At 53.4% G+C, this 19531-nt stretch overlaps 1 protein-coding gene across 2 annotated transcripts in view; it reads right to left on the bottom strand.

The window, feature by feature from the left end:
* Positions 1-19531, bottom strand: part of srgap2 (SLIT-ROBO Rho GTPase activating protein 2) — a 253415-nt gene that overhangs the window by 52053 nt on the left and 181831 nt on the right. The window lies entirely within an intron of this gene.

Genomic DNA, 19531 nt, shown 5'->3' with positions numbered 1-19531 from the left:
ATAACTGTGCCCGTGTCTCTATAGCCGTGCCCGTGTCTCTATAACTGTGCCCGTGTCTCTATAGCCGTGCCCGTGTCTCTATAAATGTGCCCGTGTCTCTATAAATGTGCCCGTGTCTCTATAACCGTGCCCGTGTCTCTATAACCGTGCCCGTGTCTCTATAGCCGTGCCCGTGTGTCTATAAATGTGCCCGTGTCTCTATAACCGTGCCCGTGTCTCTATAAATGTGCCCGTGTCTCTATAACCGTGCCCGTGTCTCTATAAATGTGCCCGTGTCTCTATAAATGTGCCCATGTCTCTATAACCGTGCCCGTGTCTCTATAACCGTGCCCATGTCTCTATAACTGTGCCGGCGTCTCTATAACCGTGCCCGTGTCTCTATAACCGTGCCCGTGACTCTATAACTGTGCCCGTGTCTCTATAAATGTGCCCATGTCTCTATAACCGTGCCCGTGACTCTATAACCGTGCCCGTGTCTCTATAACTATGCCCGCGTCTCTATAACCGTGCGCGTCTCTATAACCGTGCCCATGTCTCTATAACTGTGCCCGTGTCTCTATAACCGTGCCCGTGTCTCTATAACTGTGCCCGTGTCTCTATAACCGTGCCCGTGTCTCTGTAACCGTGCCCGTGTCTCTATAACTGTGCCCGTGTCTCTATAACCGTGCCCGTGTCTCTATAACCATGCCCGTGTCTCTATAAATGTGCCCGTGTCTCTATAACTGTGCCTGTGTCTCTATAAAGGTGCCCGTGTCTCTATAACCGTGCCCGTGTCTCTATCACCGTGCCCGTGTCTCTATAACTGTGCCCGTGTCTCTATAACCGTGCCCGTGTCTCTATAACCGTGTCCGTGTCTCTATAACTGTGCCCGTGTCTCTATAACCGTGCGCGTCTCTGTAACCGTGCCCGTGTCTCTATAACCGTGCCCGTGTCTCTATAACTGTGCCCGTGTCTCTATAACTGTGCCCGTGTCTCTATAAATGTGCCCGTGTCTCTATGGCCGTGCCCGTGTCTCTATAACTGTGCCTGTGTCTCTAAAACCATGCCCGTGTCTCTATAACCATGCCCGTGTCTCTATAACCGTGCGCGTCTCTATAACCGTGCCCGTGTCTCTATAACTGTGCCCATGTCTCTATAACTGTGCCCGTGTCTGTATAACTGTGCCCGTGTCTCTATAACCGTGCCCGTGTCTCTGTAATCGTGCCCGTGTCTCTGTAACCGTGCGCGTCTCTATAACCGTGCCCGTGTCTCTATAACCATGCCCGTGTCTCTATAACCGTGCCCGTGTCTCTGTAACCGTGCCCGTGTCTCTATAACCGTGCGTGTCTCTATAACCGTGCCCGTGTCTCTATAACCGTGCCCGCGTCTCTATAACCGTGCCCGTGTCTCTATAACCGTGCCCGTGTCTCTATAACCGTGCCCGTGTCTCTATAACTGTGCCCGTGCCTCTATAACCGTGCCCGTGTCTCTATAACTGTGCCCGTGTCTCTATAACCGTGCCCGCGTCTCTATTACCGTGCCCGTGTCTCTATAACTGTGCCCGTGTCTCTATAACCGTGCCCGTGTCTCTATAACTGTGCCCGTGTCATTGTAACCATGCCCGCGTCTCTATAACCGTGCCCGTGTCTCTATAACTGTGCCCGTGTCTCTATAACCGTGCCCGTGTCTCTATAACTGTGTCCGTGTCTCTATAACTGTGCCCGTGTCTCTATAACCGTGCGCGTCTCTTTTACCGTGCCCGTGTCTCTATAACCGTGCCCGTGTCTCTATAACTGTGCCCGTGTCTCTATAACCGTGCCCGTGTCTCTATAACCGTGCCCGTGTCTCCATAACCGTGCACGCGTCTCTATAACTGTGCCCGTGTCTCTATAACTGTGCCCGTGTCTCTACAACTGTGCCCGTGTCTCTATAACCGTGCCTGTGTCTCTATAACTGTGCCCGCGTCACTATAACTATGCCCGTGTCTCTATAACCATGCCTATGTCTATAACTGTGCCCGCGTCACCAATTCTATAACCGTGCCCGCGTCTCTATAGCCGCACATGCGTCTCCGTAACCGTGCCCGTGTCTCCACAACCATGCCCGTGTCTCCACAACCGTGCCCGTGTCTCCACAACCGTGCCCGTGTCTCTATAACCGTGCCTATGTCTATAACCGTGCCCGTGTCTCTATAAATGTGCCCGTGTCTCTGTAACCGTGCCCGTGTCTCTATAACTATGCCCGTGTCTCTATAACCGTGCCCGGGTCTCCAATTCTATAACCGCGCTCGTGTCTCTATAACCGTGCCCTTGTACGTATAGCCCTGCCTGTGTCTCTATAACCGTGCCTGTGTCTCTATAACCGTGCCCGGGTCTCCAATTCTATAACCGCGCTCGTGTCTCTATAACCGTGCCCTTGTCCGTATAGCCCTGCCTGTGTCTCTATAACTGTGCCCGTGTCTCTACAGCCGTGCCCGCGTCTCTATAATTGTTGCTCTCTATAACCGTGCCCGTGTCTCTATAACCGTGCCCGCGTCTCCAATTCTATAACCGTGCCCGTGTCTCTATAACCGTGCCCGTTTCTCTATAACCGTGCCCGTGTCTCTATAACTGTGCCCGTGTCTCTATAACCGTGCCCGCATCTCTATAACCGTGCCCGTGTCTCGATAACCGTGCCCGTGTCTCTATAAATGTGCCCGTGTCTCTATAACTGTGCCTGTGTCTCTATAAAGGTGCCCGTGTCTCTATAACCGTGCCCGTGTCTCTATAACCGTGCCCGTGTCTCTATAACTGTGCCCGTGTCTCTATAACCGTGCCCGTGTCTCTATAACCGTGTCCGTGTCTCTATAACTGTGCCCGTGTCTCTATAACCGTGCGCGTCTCTATAACCGTGCCCGTGTCTCTATAACCGTGCCCGTGTCTCTATAACCGTGCCCGTGTCTCTATAAATGTGCCCGTGTCTCTATAAATGTGCCCGTGTCTCTATAGCCGTGCCCGTGTCTCTATAACCGTGCCTGTGTCTCTATAACCATGCCCGTGTCTCTATAACCATGCCCGTGTCTCTATAACCGTGCGCGTCTCTATAACCGTGCCCGTGTCTCTATAACTGTGCCCATGTCTCTATAACTGTGCCCGTGTCTGTATAACTGTGCCCGTGTCTCTATAACCGTGCCCGTGTCTCTGTAATCGTGCCCGTGTCTCTGTAACCGTGCGCGTCTCTATAACCGTGCCCGTGTCTCTGTAACCGTGCCCGTGTCTCTGTAACCGTGCCCGTGTCTCTGTAACCGTGTCCGTGTCTCTATAACCGTGCGTGTCTCTATAACCGTGCCCGTGTCTCTATAACCGTGCCCTGTCTCTATAACTGTGCCCGTGTCTCTATAACCGTGCCCGCGTCTCTATAACCGTGCCCGTGTCTCTATAACTGTGCCCGTGTCTCCATAACCGTGCCCGTGTCTCTATAACTGTGCCCGTGTAATTGTAACCATGCCCGCGTCTCTATAACCGTGCCCGTGTCTCTATAACTGTGCCCGTGTCTCTATAACCGTGCCCGTGTCTCTATAACTGTGCCCGTGTCTCTATAAATGTGCCCGTGTCTCTATAGCCGTGCCCGTGTCTCTATAACTGTGCCCGTGTCTCTATAACCATGCCCGTGTCTCTATAACCATGCCCGTGTCACTATAACCGTGCGCGTCTCTATAACCGTGCCCGTGTCTCTATAACTGTGCCCATGTCTCTATAACTGTGCCCGTGTCTGTATAACTGTGCCCGTGTCTCTATAACCGTGCCCGTGTCTCTGTAATCGTGCCCGTGTCTCTGTAACCGTGCGCGTCTCTATAACCGTGCCCGTGTCTCTATAACCGTGCCCGTGTCTCTGTAACCGTGCCCGTGTCTCTGTAACCGTGCCCGTGTCTCTATAACCGTGCGTGTCTCTATAACCGTGCCCGTGTCTCTATAACTGTGCCCGTGTCTCTATAACCGTGCCCGTGTCTCTATAACTGTGCCCGTGTCTCTATAACCGTGCCCGTGTCTCTATAACTGTGTCCGTGTCTCTATAACTGTGCCCGTGTCTCTATAACCGTGCGCGTCTCTTTTACCGTGCCCGTGTCTCTATAACCGTGCCCGTGTCTCTATAACTGTGCCCGTGTCTCTATAACCGTGCCCGTGTCTCTATAACCGTGCCCGTGTCTCCATAACCGTGCACGCGTCTCTATAACTGTGCCCGTGTCTCTATAACCGTGCCTGTGTCTCTATAACCGTGCCTGTGTCTCTATAACCGTGCCTGTGTCTCTATAACTGTGCCCGCGTCACTATAACTATGCCCGTGTCTCTATAACCATGCCTATGTCTATAACTGTGCCCGCGTCACCAATTCTATAACCGTGCCCGCGTCTCTATAGCCGCACATGCGTCTCCGTAACCGTGCCCTGCGTCTCCGTAACCGTGCCCGTGTCTCCACAACCATGCCCGTGTCTCCACAACCATGCCCGTGTCTCCATAACCGTGCCCGTGTCTCCACAACCGTGCCCGTGTCTCCACAACCGTGCCCGTGTCTCTATAACCGTGCCTATGTCTATAACCGTGCCCGTGTCTCTATAAATGTGCCCGTGTCTCTGTAACCGTGCCCGTGTCGCTATAACTATGCCCATGTCTCTATAACCGTGCCCGGGTCTCCAATTCTATAACCGCGCTCGTGTCTCTATAACCGTGCCCTTGTCCGTATAGCCCTGCCTGTGTCTCTATAACCGTGCCTGTGTCTCTATAACCGTGCCCGGGTCTCCAATTCTATAACCGCGCTCGTGTCTCTATAACCGTGCCCTTGTCCGTATAGCCCTGCCTGTGTCTCTATAACTGTGCCCGTGTCTCTACAGCCGTGCCCGCGTCTCTATAATTGTTGCTCTCTATAACCGTGCCCGTGTCTCTATAACCGTGCCCGCGTCTCCAATTCTATAACCGTGCCCGTGTCTCTATAACCGTGCCCGTGTCTCTATAAATGTGCCCGTGTCTCTATAACCGTGCCCGTGTCTCTATAACCGTGCCCGTGTCTCTATAACTGTGCCCGTGTCTCTATAAATGTGCCCGTGTCTCTATAAATGTGCCCGTGTCTCTATAACCGTGCCCGTGACTCTATAACCGTGCCCGTGTCTCTATAACTATGCCCGCGTCTCTATAACCGTGCGCGTCTCTATAACCGTGCCCATGTCTCCATAACTGTGCCCGTGTCTCTATAACCGTGCCCGTGTCTCTATAACCGTGCCCGTGTCTCTATAAATATGCCCGTGTCTCTATAACTGTGCCTGTGTCTCTATAAAGGTGCCCGTGTCTCTATAACCGTGCCCGTGTCTCTATAACCGTGCCCGTGTCTCTATAACTGTGCCCGTGTCTCTATAACCGTGCCCGTGTCTCTATAACTGTGCCCGTGTCTCTATAACTGTGCCCGTGTCTCTATAACCGTGCGCGTCTCTATAACCGTGCCCGTGTCTCTATAACCGTGCCCGTGTCTCTATAACTGTGCCCGTGTCTCTATAACCGTGCCCGTGTCTCTATAAATGTGCCCGTGTCTCTATAGCCGTGCCCGTGTCTCTATAACTGTGCCCGTGTCTCTATAACCGTGCCCGTGTCTCTATAACTGTGTCCGTGTCTCTATAACTGTGCCCGTGCCTCTATAACCGTGCGCGTCTCTATAACCGTGCCCGTGTCTCTATAACCGTGCCCGTGTCTCTATAACCGTGCCCGTGTCTCTATAACTGTGCCCGTGTCTCCATAAATGTGCCCGTGTCTCTATAGCCGTGCCCGTGTCTCTATAACTGTGCCCGTGTCTCTATAACCATGCCCGTGTCTCTATAACCATGCCCGTGTCTCTATAACCGTGCGCGTCTCTATAACCGTGCCCGTGTCTCTATAACTGTGCCCATGTCTCTATAACTGTGCCCGTGTCTGTATAACTGTGCCCGTGTCTCTATAACCGTGCCCGTGTCTCTGTAATCGTGCCCGTGTCTCTGTAACCGTGCGCGTCTCTATAACCGTGCCCGTGTCTCTATAACCGTGCCCGTGTCTCTGTAACCGTGCCCGTGTCTCTGTAACCGTGCCCGTGTCTCTATAACTGTGCCCGTGTCTCTATAACCGTGCCCGTGTCTCTATAACTGTGCCCGTGTCTCTATAACCGTGCCCGTGTCTCTATAACTGTGTCCGTGTCTCTATAACTGTGCCCGTGTCTCTATAACCGTGCGCGTCACTTTTACCGTGCCCGTGTCTCTATAACCGTGCCCGTGTCTCTATAACTGTGCCCGTGTCTCTATAACCGTGCCCGTGTCTCTATAACCGTGCCCGTGTCTCCATAACCGTGCACGCGTCACTATAACTATGCCCGTGTCTCTATAACCATGCCTATGTCTATAACTGTGCCCGCGTCACCAATTCTATAACCGTGCCCGCGTCTCTATAGCCGCACATGCGTCTCCGTAACCGTGCCCTGCGTCTCCGTAACCGTGCCCGTGTCTCCACAACCATGCCCGTGTCTCCACAACCATGCCCGTGTCTCCATAACCGTGCCCGTGTCTCCACAACCGTGCCCGTGTCTCCACAACCGTGCCCGTGTCTCTATAACCGTGCCTATGTCGATAACCGTGCCCGTGTCTCTATAAATGTGCCCGTGTCTCTGTAACCGTGCCCGTGTCTCTATAACTGTGCCCGTGTCTCTATAACCGTGCCTATGTCTATAACCGTGCCCGTGTCTCTATAAATGTGCCCGTGTCTCTATAACCGTGCCCGTGTCTCTATAACCGTGCCCGGGTCTCCAATTCTATAACCGCGCTCGTGTCTCTATAACCGTGCCCTTGTCCGTATAGCCCTGCCTGTGTCTCTATAACCGTGCCTGTGTCTCTATAACCGTGCCCGGGTCTCCAATTCTATAACCGCGCTCGTGTCTCTATAACCGTGCCCTTGTCCGTATAGCCCTGCCTGTGTCTCTATAACTGTGCCCGTGTCTCTACAGCCGTGCCCGCGTCTCTATAATTGTTGCTCTCTATAACCGTGCCCGTGTCTCTATAACCGTGCCCGCGTCTCCATTTCTATAACCGTGCACGTGTCTCTATAACCGTGCCCGTGTCTCTATAACCGTGCCCGTGTCTCTATAAATGTGCCCGTGTCTCTATAACCGTGCCCGTGTCTCTATAACCGTGCCCGTGTCTCTATAACTGTGCCCGTGTCTCTATAAATGTGCCCGTGTCTCTATAACCGTGCCCGTGACTCTATAACCATGCCCGTGTCTCTATAACTATGCCCGCGTCTCTATAACCGTGCGCGTCTCTATAACCGTGCCCATGTCTCTATAACTGTGCCCGTGTCTCTATAACCGTGCCCGTGTCTCTATAACCGTGCCCGTGTCTCTATAACTGTGCCCGTGTCTCTATAACCGTGACCGTGTCTCTATAACCGTGCCCGTGTCTCTGTAACCGTGCCCGTGTCTCTATAACTGTGCCCGTGTCTCTATAACCGTGCCCGTGTCTCTATAAATGTGCCCGTGTCTCTATAACTGTGCCTGTGTCTCTATAAAGGTGCCCGTGTCTCTATAACCATGCCCGTGTCTCTATAACCATGCCCGTGTCTCTATAACTGTGCCCGTGTCTCTATAACCGTGCCCGTGTCTCTATAACTGTGCCCGTGCCTCTATAACCGTGCGCGTCTCTATAACCGTGCCCGTGTCTCTATAACCGTGCCAGTGTCTCTATAACCGTGCCCGTGTCTCTATAACTGTGCCCGTGTCTCTATAACTGTGCCCGTGTCTCTATAAATGTGCCCGTGTCTCTATAGCCGTGCCCGTGTCTCTATAAATGTGCCCGTGTCTCTATAGCCGTGCCCGTGTCTCTATAACTGTGCCCGTGTCTCTATAACCATGCCCGTGTCTCTATAACCATGCCCGTGTCTCTATAACCGTGCGCGTCTCTATAACCGTGCCCGTGTCTCTATAACTGTGCCCATGTCTCTATAACTGTGCCCGTGTCTGTATAACTGTGCCCGTGTCTCTATAACCGTGCCCGTGTCTCTGTAATCGTGCCCGTGTCTCTGTAACCGTGCGCGTCTCTATAACCGTGCCCGTGTCTCTGTAACCGTGCCCGTGTCTCTGTAACCGTGCCCGTGTCTCTATAACCGTGCCCGTGTCTCTATAACCGTGCCCGTGTCTCTATAACCGTGCCCGTGTCTCTATAACTGTGTCCGTGTCTCTATAACTGTGCCCGTGTCTCTATAACCGTGCGCGTCTCTATAACCGTGCCCGTGTCTCTATAACCGTGCCCGTGTCTCTATAACTGTGCCCGTGTCTCTATAACCGTGCCCGTGTCTCTATAACCGTGCCCGTGTCTCCATAACCGTGCACGCGTCTCTATAACTGTGCCCGTGTCTCTATAACCGTGCCTGTGTCTCTATAACTGTGCCCGCGTCACTTTCACTATGCCCGTGTCTCTATAACCATGCCTATGTCTATAACTGTGCCCGCGTCACCAATTCTATAACCGTGCCCGCGTCTCTATAGCCGCACATGCGTCTCCGTAACCGTGCCCTGCGTCTCCGTAACCGTGCCCGTGTCTCCACAACCATGCCCGTGTCTCCACAACCATGCCCGTGTCTCCATAACCGTGCCCGTGTCTCCACAACCGTGCCCGTGTCTCCACAACCGTGCCCGTGTCTCTATAACCGTGCCTATGTCTATAACCGTGCCCGTGTCTCTATAAATGTGCCCGTGTCTCTGTAACCGTGCCCGTGTCTCTATAACTATGCCCGTGTCTCTATAACCGTGCCCGGGTCTCCAATTCTATAACCGCGCTCGTGTCTCTATAACCGTGCCCTTGTCCGTATAGCCCTGCCTGTGTCTCTATAACCGTGCCTGTGTCTCTATAACCGTGCCCGGGTCTCCAATTCTATAACCGCGCTCGTGTCTCTATAACCGTGCACTTGTCCGTATAGCCCTGCCTGTGTCTCTATAACTGTGCCCGTGTCTCTACAGCCGTGCCCGCGTCTCTATAATTGTTGCTCTCTATAACCGTGCCCGTGTCTCTATAACCGTGCCCGCGTCTCCAATTCTATAACCGTGCCCGTGTCTCTATAACCGTGCCCGTGTCTCTATAAATGTGCCCGTGTCTCTATAACCGTGCCCGTGTCTCTATAACCGTGCCCGTGTCTCTATAACTGTGCCCGTGTCTCTATAAATGTGCCCGTGTCTCTATAAATATGCCCGTGTCTCTATAACCGTGCCCGTGACTGTATAACCATGCCCGTGTCTCTATAACCGTGCGCGTCTCTATAACCGTGCCCATGTCTCTATAACTGTGCCCGTGTCTCTATAACTGTGCCCGTGTCTCTATAACCGTGCCCGTGTCTCTATAACTGTGCCCGTGTCTCTATAACCGTGACCGTGTCTCTATAACCGTGCCCGTGTCTCTGTAACCGTGCCCGTGTCTCTATAACTGTGCCCGTGTCTCTATAACCGTTCCCGCGTCTCTATAACCGTGCCCGTGTCTCTATAACCGTGCCCGTGTCGCTATAAATGTGCCCGTGTCTCTATAACTGTGCCTGTGTCTCTATAAAGGTGCCCGTGTCTCTATAACCGTGCCCGTGTCTCTATAACTGTGCCCGTGTCTCTATAACCGTGCCCGTGTCTCTATAACTGTGTCCGTGTCTCTATAACTGTGCCCGTGTCTCTATAACCGTGCGCGTCTCTATAACCGTGCCCATGTCTCTATAACCGTGCCAGTGTCTCTATAACTGTGCCCGTGTCTCTATAACTGTGCCCGTGTCTCTATAAATGTGCCCGTGTCTCTATAGCCGTGCCCGTGTCTCTATAACTGTGCCCGTGTCTCTATAACCGTGCCCGTGTCTCTATAACTGTGTCCGTGTCTCTATAACTGTGCCCGTGCCTCTATAACCGTGCGCGTCTCTATAACCGTGCCCGTGTCTCTATAACCGTGCCCGTGACTCTATAACCGTGCCCGTGTCTCTATAACGGTGCCCGTGTCTCTATAAATGTGCCCGTGTCTCTATAGCCGTGCCCGTGTCTCTATAACTGTGCCCGTGTCTCTATAACCATGCCCGTGTCTCTATAACCGTGCGCGTCTCTATAACTGTGCCCGTGTCTCTATAACCGTGCCCGTGTCTCTATAACCGTGCCCGTGTCTCTATAACTGTGCCCGTGTCTCTATAACCGTGACCGTGTCTCTATAACCGTGCCCGTGTCTCTGTAACCGTGCCCGTGTCTCTATAACTGTGCCCGTGTCTCTATAACCGTTCCCGCGTCTCTATAACCGTGCCCGTGTCTCTATAACCGTGCCCGTGTCTCTATAAATGTGCCCGTGTCTCTATAACTGTGCCTGTGTCTCTATAAAGGTGCCCGTGTCTCTATAACCGTGCCCGTGTCTCTATAACCGTGCCAGTGTCTCTATAACCGTGCCCGTGTCTCTATAACTGTGCCCGTGTCTCTATAACTGTGCCCGTGTCTCTATAAATGTGCCCGTGTCTCTATAGCCGTGCCCGTGTCTCTATAACTGTGCCCGTGTCTCTATAACCGTGCCCGTGTCTCTATAACTGTGTCCGTGTCTCTATAACTGTGCCCGTGCCTCTATAACCGTGCCCGTGTCTCTATAACCGTGCCCGTGTCTCTATAACCGTGCCCGTGTCTCTATAACTGTGCCCGTGTCTCTATAAATGTGCCCGTGTCTCTATAGCCGTGCCCGTGTCTCTATAACCGTGCCCGTGTCTCTATAACCATGCCCGTGTCTCTATAACCATGCCCGTGTCTCTATAACCGTGCGCGTCTCTATAACCGTGCCCGTGTCTCTATAACTGTGCCCATGTCTCTATAACTGTGCCCGTGTCTGTATAACTGTGCCCGTGTCTCTATAACCGTGCCCGTGTCTCTGTAATCGTGCCCGTGTCTCTGTAACCGTGCGCGTCTCTATAACCGTGCCCGTGTCTCTATAACCGTGCCCGTGTCTCTGTAACCGTGCCCGTGTCTCTATAACCGTGCGCGTCTCTTTTACCGTGCCCGTGTCTCTATAACTGTGCCCGTGTCTCTATAACCGTGCCCGTGTCTCTATAACCGTGCCCGTGTCTCCATAACCGTGCACGCGTCTCTATAACTGTGCCCGTGTCTCTATAACCGTGCCTGTGTCTCTATAACTGTGCCCGCGTCACTTTCACTATGCCCGTGTCTCTATAACCATGCCTATGTCTATAACTGTGCCCGCGTCACCAATTCTATAACCGTGCCCGCGTCTCTATAGCCGCACATGCGTCTCCGTAACCGTGCCCTGCGTCTCCGTAACCGTGCCCGTGTCTCCACAACCATGCCCGTGTCTCCACAACCGTGCCCGTGTCTCTATAACCGTGCCTATGTCTATAACCGTGCCCGTGTCTCTATAAATGTGCCCGTGTCTCTGTAACCGTGCCCGTGTCTCTATAACTATGCCCGTGTCTCTATAACCGTGCCCGGGTCTCCAATTCTATAACCGCGCTCGTGTCTCTATAACCGTGCCCTTGTCCGTATAGCCCTGCCTGTGTCTCTATAACCGTGCCTGTGTCTCTATAACCGTGCCCGGGTCTCCAATTCTATAACCGCGCTCGTGTCTCTATAACCGTGCACTTGTCCGTATAGCCCTGCCTGTGTCTCTATAACTGTGCCCGTGTCTCTACAGCCGTGCCTGCGTCTCTATAATTGTTGCTCTCTATAACCGTGCCCGTGTCTCTATAACCGTGCCCGCGTCTCCAATTCTATAACCGTGCCCGTGTCTCTATAACCGTGCCCGTGTCTCTATAAATGTGCCCGTGTCTCTATAACCGTGCCAGTGTCTCTATAACCGTGCCCGTGTCTCTATAACTGTGCCCGTGTCTCTATAAATGTGCCCGTGTCTCTATAAATATGCCCGTGTCTCTATAACCGTGCCCGTGTCTCTATAACCGTGCCCGTGTCTCTATAACCGTGCCCGTGTCTCTATAACCGTGCGCGTCTCTATAACCGTGCCCATGTCTCTATAACTGTGCCCGTGTCTCTATAACTGTGCCCGTGTCTCTATAACCGTGCCCGTGTCTCTATAACTGTGCCCATGTCTCTATAACCGTGACCGTGTCTCTATAACCGTGCCCGTGTCTCTGTAACCGTGCCCGTGTCTCTATAACTGTGCCCGTGTCTCTATAACCGTTCCCGCGTCTCTATAACCGTGCCCGTGTCTCTATAACCGTGCCCGTGTCTCTATAACTGTGCCCGTGTCTCTATAACCGTGACCGTGTCTCTATAACCGTGCCCGTGTCTCTGTAACCGTGCCCGTGTCTCTATAACTGTGCCCGTGTCTCTATAACCGTTCCCGCGTCTCTATAACCGTGCCCGTGTCTCTATAAATGTGCCCGTGTCTCTATAACTGTGCCTGTGTCTCTATAAAGGTGCCCGTGTCTCTATAACCGTGCCCGTGTCTCTATAACCGTGCCCGTGTCTCTATAACCGTGCCCGTGTCTCTATAACTGTGCCCGTGTCTCTATAACCGTGCCCGTGTCTCTATAACCGTGCCCGTGTCTCTATAACCGTGCGTGTCTCTATAACCGTGCCCGTGTCTCTATAACCGTGCCCGTGTCTCTATAACTGTGTCCGTGTCTCTATAACTGTGCCCGTGTCTCTATAACCGTGCGCGTCTCTATAACCGTGCCCGTGTCTCTATAACCATGCCCGTGTCTCTGTAACCGTGCGCGTCTCTATAACCGTGCCCGTGTCTCTATAACCGTGCCCGTGTCTCTATAACCGTGCGTGTCTCTATAACTGTGCCAGTGTCTCTATAACTGTGCCCGTGTCTCTATAACTGTGCCCGTGTCTCTATAAATGTGCCCGTGTCTCTATAGCCGTGCCCGTGTCTCTATAACTGTGCCCGTGTCTCTATAACCGTGCCCGTGTCTCTATAACTGTGTCCGTGTCTCTATAACTGTGCCCGTGCCTCTATAACCGTGCGCGTCTCTATAACCGTGCCCGTGTCTCTATAACCGTGCCCGTGACTCTATAACCGTGCCCGTGTCTCTATAACTGTGCCCGTGTCTCTATAAATGTGCCCGTGTCTCTATAGCCGTGCCCGTGTCTCTATAACTGTGCCCGTGTCTCTATAACCATGCCCGTGTCTCTATAACCATGCCCGTGTCTCTATAACCGTGCGCGTCTCTATAACCGTGCCCGTGTCTCTATAACTGTGCCCATGTCTCTATAACTGTGCCCGTGTCTGTATAACTGTGCCCGTGTCTCTATAACCGTGCCCGTGTCTCTGTAATCGTGCCCGTGTCTCTGTAACCGTGCGCGTCTCTATAACCGTGCCCGTGTCTCTATAACTGTGTCCGTGTCTCTATAACTGTGCCCGTGCCTCTATAACCGTGCGCGTCTCTATAACCGTGCCCGTGTCTCTATAACCGTGCCCGTGTCTCTATAACTGTGCCCGTGTCTCTATAACCGTGCCCGTGTCTCTATAACTGTGCCCGTGTCTCTAGAACCGTGCCCGGGTCTCCAATTCTATAACCGCGCTCATGTCTCTATAACCGTGCCCTTGTCCGTATAGCCCTGCCTGTGTCCCTATAACCGTGCCTGTGTCTCTATAACCGTGCCTGTGTCTCCATAGCCGTGTCCATATAACTGTGCCCGTGTCTCTACAGCCGTGCCCGCGTCTCTATAATTGTTGCTCTCTATAACCGTGCCCGTGTCTCTATAACCGTGCCCGCGTCTCCAATTCTATAACCGTGCCCGTGTCTCTATAACCGTGCCCGTGTCTCTATAACCGTGCCCGTGTCTCTATAACTGTGCCCGTGTCTCTATAACTGTGCCCGTGTCTCTATAACCGTGCCCGGGTCTCCAATTCTATAACCGCGCTCATGTCTCTATAACCGTGGCCTTGTCCGTATAGCCCTGCCTGTGTCTCTATAACCGTGCCTGTGTCTCTATAACCGTGCCCGTGTCTCCATAGCCGTGTCCGTATAACTGTGCCCGTGTCTCTACAGCCGTGCCCGCGTCTCTATAATTGTTGCTCTCTATAACCGTGCCCGTGTCTCTATAACCGTGCCCGTGTCTCTGTAACCGTGCCCGTGTCTCTGTAACCGTGCCCGTGTCTCTGTAACCGTGCCCGTGTCTCTATAAATGTGCCCGGGGCTCTGTAACCGTGCCCGTGTCTCTGTAACCGTGCCCGTGTCTCTGTAACCGTGCCCGTGTCTCTATAAATGTGCCCGGGGCTCTGTAACCGTGCCCGTGTCACTGTAACCGTGCCCGTGTCTCTGTAACCGTGCCCGTGTCTCTGTAACCGTGCCCGTGTCTCTATAACCGTGCCCGTGTCTCTGTAACCGTGCGCGTCTCTATAACCGTGCCTATGTCTCTATAGCCGTGCCTATGTCTGTAACCGTGCCCATGTCTCTATAACCGTGCCTGTGTCTCTATAACTGTGCCCGTGTCTCTATAACCGTGCCCGTGTCTCTATAACCGTGCCTGTGTCTCTATAACTGTGCCCGTGTCTCTATAACCGTGCCCGTGTCTCTATAACTATGCCCGCGTCTCTATAACTGTGCCCGTGTCTCTATAACCGTGCCCGTGTCTCTATAACTGTGCCCGTGTCTCCATAACCGTGCCCGTGTCTCCATAACCATGCACGCGTCTCTATAACTGTGCCCGTGTCTCTGTAACCGTGCCCGTGTCTCTATAACCGTGCCCGTGTCTCCATAACCATGCACGCGTCTCTATAACTGTGCCCGTGTCTCTGTAACCGTGCCCGTGTCTCTATAACCGTGCCTGTGTCTCTATAACTGTGCCCGCGTCACTATAACTATGCCCGTGTCTCTATAACCATGCCTATGTCTATAACTGTGCCCGCGTCACCAATTCTATAACCGTGCCCGCGTCTCTATAGCCGCACATGCGTCTCCGTAACCGTGCCCTGCGTCTCCGTAACCGTGCCCGTGTCTCCACAACCATGCCCGTGTCTCCACAACCATGCCCGTGTCTCCATAACCGTGTCCGTGTCTCCATAACCGTGCCCGTGTCTCCACAACCGTGCCCGTGTCTCCACAACCGTGCCCGTGTCTCCACAACCATGCCCGTGTCTCCACAACCGTGCCCGTGTCTCCACAACCGTGCCCGTGTCTCTATAACCGTGCCTATGTCTATAACCGTGCCCGTGTCTCTATAAATGTGCCCGTGTCTCTGTAACCGTGCCCGTGTCTCTATAACTATGCCCGTGTCTCTATAACCGTGCCCGGGTCTCCAATTCTATAACCGCGCTCGTGTCTCTATAACCGTGCCCTTGTCCGTATAGCCCTGCCTGTGTCTCTATAACCGTGCCTGTGTCTCTATAACCGTGCCCGGGTCTCCAATTCTATAACCGCGCTCGTGTCTCTATAACCGTGCCCTTGTCCGTATAGCCCTGCCTGTGTCTCTATAACTGTGCCCGTGTCTCTACAGCCGTGCCCGCGTCTCTATAATTGTTGCTCTCTATAACCGTGCCCGTGTCTCTATAACCGTGCCCGCGTCTCCAATTCTATAACCGTGCCCGTGTCTCTATAACCATGCCCGTGTCTCTATAACCGTGCCCGTGTCTCTATAACTGTGCCCGTGTCTCTATAACCGTGCCCGTGTCTCTATAACTGTGCCCGTGTCTCTAGAACCGTGCCCGGGTCTCCAATTCTATAACCGCGCTCATGTCTCTATAACCGTGGCCTTGTCCGTATAGCCCTGCCTGTGTCTCTATAACCGTGCCTGTGTCTCTATAACCGTGCCCGTGTCTCCATAGCCGTGTCCGTATAACTGTGCCCGTGTCTCTACAGCCGTGCCCGCGTCTCTATAATTGTTGCTCTCTATAACCGTGCCCGTGTCTCTATAACCGTGCCCGCGTCTCCAATTCTATAACCGTGCCCGTGTCTCTATAACCGTGCCCGTGTCTCTATAACCGTGCCCGTGTCTCTATAACTGTGCCCGTGTCTCTATAACCGTGCCCGTGTCTCTATAACTGTGCCCGTGTCTCTATAACCGTGCCCGGGTCTCCAATTCTATAACCGCGCTCATGTCTCTATAACCGTGGCCTTGTCCGTATAGCCCTGCCTGTGTCTCTATAACCGTGCCTGTGTCTCTATAACCGTGCCCGTGTCTCCATAGCCGTGTCCGTATAACTGTGCCCGTGTCTCTACAGCCGTGCCCGCGTCTCTATAATTGTTGCTCTCTATAACCGTGCCCGTGTCTCTATAACCGTGCCCGCGTCTCCAATTCTATAACCGTGCCTGTGTCTCTATAACCGTGCCCGTGTCACTATAACTGTGCCCGTGTCTCTATAACCGTGCCCGTGTCTCTATAACTGTGCCCGTGTCTCTGTAACCGTGCCCGTGTCTCTGTAACCGTGCCCGTGTCTCTATAACTGTGCCCGTGTCTCTGTAACCGTGCCCGTGTCTCTATAAATGTGCCCGGGGCTCTGTAACCGTGCCCGTGTCTCTGTAACGGTGCCCGTGTCTCTATAACCGTGCCTGTGTCTCTGTAACCGTGCGCGTCTCTATAACCGTGCCCCTGTCTCTATAACCGTGCCCGTGTCTCTATAACCGTGCCCATGTCTCTATAACCGTGCCCGTGTCTCTATAACCGTGCCCGTGTCTCTATAACCATGCCCGTGTCTCTATAACCGTGCCTATGTCTCTATAGCCGTGCCTATGTCTGTAACCGTGCCCATGTCTCTATAACCGTGCCCATGTCTCTATAACCGTGCCCGTGTCTCTATAACCGTGCCCGTGTCTCTATAACCGTGCCCGTGTCTCTATAGCCGTGCCCGTGTCTCTATAACCATGCCCGTGTCTCTATAACTGTGCCCGTGTCTCTATAACCGTGCCCGTGTCTCTATAGCCGTGCCCGTGTCTCTATAACTGTGCCCGTGTCTCTATAACCGTGCGTGTCTCTATAACCGTGCCCGTGTCTCTATAACCGTGCCCATGTCTCTATAACCGTGCCCGTGTCTCTATAGCCGTGCCCGTGTCTCAATAACCGTGCCCGAGTCTCTATAACTGTGCCCGTGTCTCTATAACCGTGCCCATGTCTCTATAACTGTGCCCGTGTCTCTATAACTGTGCCCGTGTCTCTATAACCGTGCCCGTGTCTCTGTAACCGTGCCCGTGTCTCTGTAACCGTGCGCGTCTCTATAACCGTGCCCGTGTCTCTATAACCGTGCCCGTGTCTCTATAACCGTGCCCGTGTCTCTATAGCCGTGCCCGTGTCTCTATAACCGTGCCCGTGTCTCTATAACCGTGCCCGTGTCTCTATAACTGTGCCCGTATCTCTATAACCGTGTCCGTATAACTGTGCCCGTGTCTCTACAGCCGTGCCCGCGTCTCTATAATTGTTGCTCTCTATAACCGTGCCCGTGTCTCTATAACCGTGCCCGCGTCTCCAATTCTATAACCGTGCCTGTGTCTCTATAACCGTGCCCGTGTCACTATAACTGTGCCCGTGTCTCTATAACCGTGCCCGTGTCTCTATAACTGTGCCCGTGTCTCTGTAACCGTGCCCGTGTCTCTGTAACCGTGCCCGTGTCTCTATAACCGTGCCCGCGTCTCCAATTCTATAACCGTGCCCGTGTCTCTATAACCATGCCCGTGTCTCTATAACCGTGCCCGTGTCTCTATAACTGTGCCCGTGTCTCTATAACCGTGCCCGTGTCTCTATAACTGTGCCCGTGTCTCTAGAACCGTGCCCGGGTCTCCAATTCTATAACCGCGCTCATGTCTCTATAACCGTGGCCTTGTCCGTATAGCCCTGCCTGTGTCTCTATAACCGTGCCTGTGTCTCTATAACCGTGCCCGTGTCTCCATAGCCGTGTCCGTATAACTGTGCCCGTGTCTCTACAGCCGTGCCCGCGTCTCTATAATTGTTGCTCTCTATAACCGTGCCCGTGTCTCTATAACCGTGCCCGCGTCTCCAATTCTATAACCGTGCCCGTGTCTCTATAACCGTGCCCGTGTCTCTATAACCGTGCCCGTGTCTCTATAACTGTGCCCGTGTCTCTATAACCGTGCCCGGGTCTCCAATTCTATAACCGCGCTCATGTCTCTATAACCGTGGCCTTGTCCGTATAGCCCTGCCTGTGTCTCTATAACCGTGCCTGTGTCTCTATAACCGTGCCCGTGTCTCCATAGCCGTGTCCGTATAACTGTGCCCGTGTCTCTACAGCCGTGCCCGCGTCTCTATAATTGTTGCTCTCTATAACCGTGCCCGTGTCTCTATAACCGTGCCCGCGTCTCCAATTCTATAACCGTGCCTGTGTCTCTATAACCGTGCCCGTGTCACTATAACTGTGCCCGTGTCTCTATAACCGTGCCCGTGTCTCTATAACTGTGCCCGTGTCTCTGTAACCGTGCCCGTGTCTCTGTAACCGTGCCCGTGTCTCTATAAATGTGCCCGTGTCTCTGTAACCGTGCCCGTGTCTCTATAACTGTGCCCGTGTCTCTGTAACGGTGCCCGTGTCTCTATAACCGTGCCTGTGTCTCTGTAACCGTGCGCGTCTCTATAACCGTGCCCCTGTCTCTATAACCGTGCCCGTGTCTCTATAACCGTGCCCATGTCTCTATAACTGTGCCCGTGTCTCTATAACCGTGCCCGTGTCTCTATAACCGTGCCCGTGTCTCTATAACAGTGCCCGTGTCTCTATAGCCGTGCCCGTGTCTCTATAACCATGCCCGTGTCTCTATAACCGTGCCCGTGTCTCTATAACCGTGCCCGTGTCTCTATAGCCGTGCCCGTGTCTCTATAACTGTGCCCGTGTCTCTATAACCGTGCGTGTCTCTATAACCGTGCCCGTGTCTCTATAACCGTGCCCATGTCTCTATAACCGTGCCCGTGTCTCTATAGCCGTGCCCGTGTCTCAATAACCGTGCCCGAGTCTCTATAACTGTGCCCGTGTCTCTATAACCGTGCCCATGTCTCTATAACTGTGCCCGTGTCTCTATAACTGTGCCCGTGTCTCTATAACCGTGCCCGTGTCTCTGTAACCGTGCCCGTGTCTCTGTAACCGTGCGCGTCTCTATAACCGTGCCCGTGTCTCTATAACCGTGCCCGTGTCTCTATAACCGTGCCCGTGTCTCTATAGCCGTGCCCGTGTCTCTATAGCCGTGCCCGTGTCTCTATAACCGTGCCCGTGTCTCTATAACTGTGCCCGTGTCTCTATAACCGTGCCCGTGTCTCTATAACCGTGCGTGTCTCTATAACCGTGCCCGTGTCTCTATAACCGGGCCCGTGTCTCTATAACCGTGCCCGTGTCTCTATAACCGTGCGCGTCTCTATAACCGTGCCCGTGTCTCTATAACCGTGCCCGTGTCTCTATAACCGTGCGCGTCTCTATAACCGTGCCAGTGTCTCTATAACCGTGCCCGTGTCTCTATAACCGGGCCCGTGTCTCTATAACCGGGCGCGTCTCTATAACCGTGCCCGTGTCTCTATAACCGTGCCCGTGTCTCTATAACCGTGCCCGTGTCTCTATAACCGTGCGCGTCTCTATAACCGTGCCCGTGTCTCTATAACCGTGCCCGTG

This window comes from Stegostoma tigrinum, chromosome 21 (assembly GCF_030684315.1).
Source record: "Stegostoma tigrinum isolate sSteTig4 chromosome 21, sSteTig4.hap1, whole genome shotgun sequence".
In the NCBI taxonomy this organism is placed as follows: Eukaryota; Metazoa; Chordata; class Chondrichthyes; order Orectolobiformes; family Stegostomatidae; genus Stegostoma; species Stegostoma tigrinum.
The sequence above is the reverse complement of the archived record's forward strand: the minus strand, read 5'-3'. Positions and strand labels throughout refer to the sequence as shown.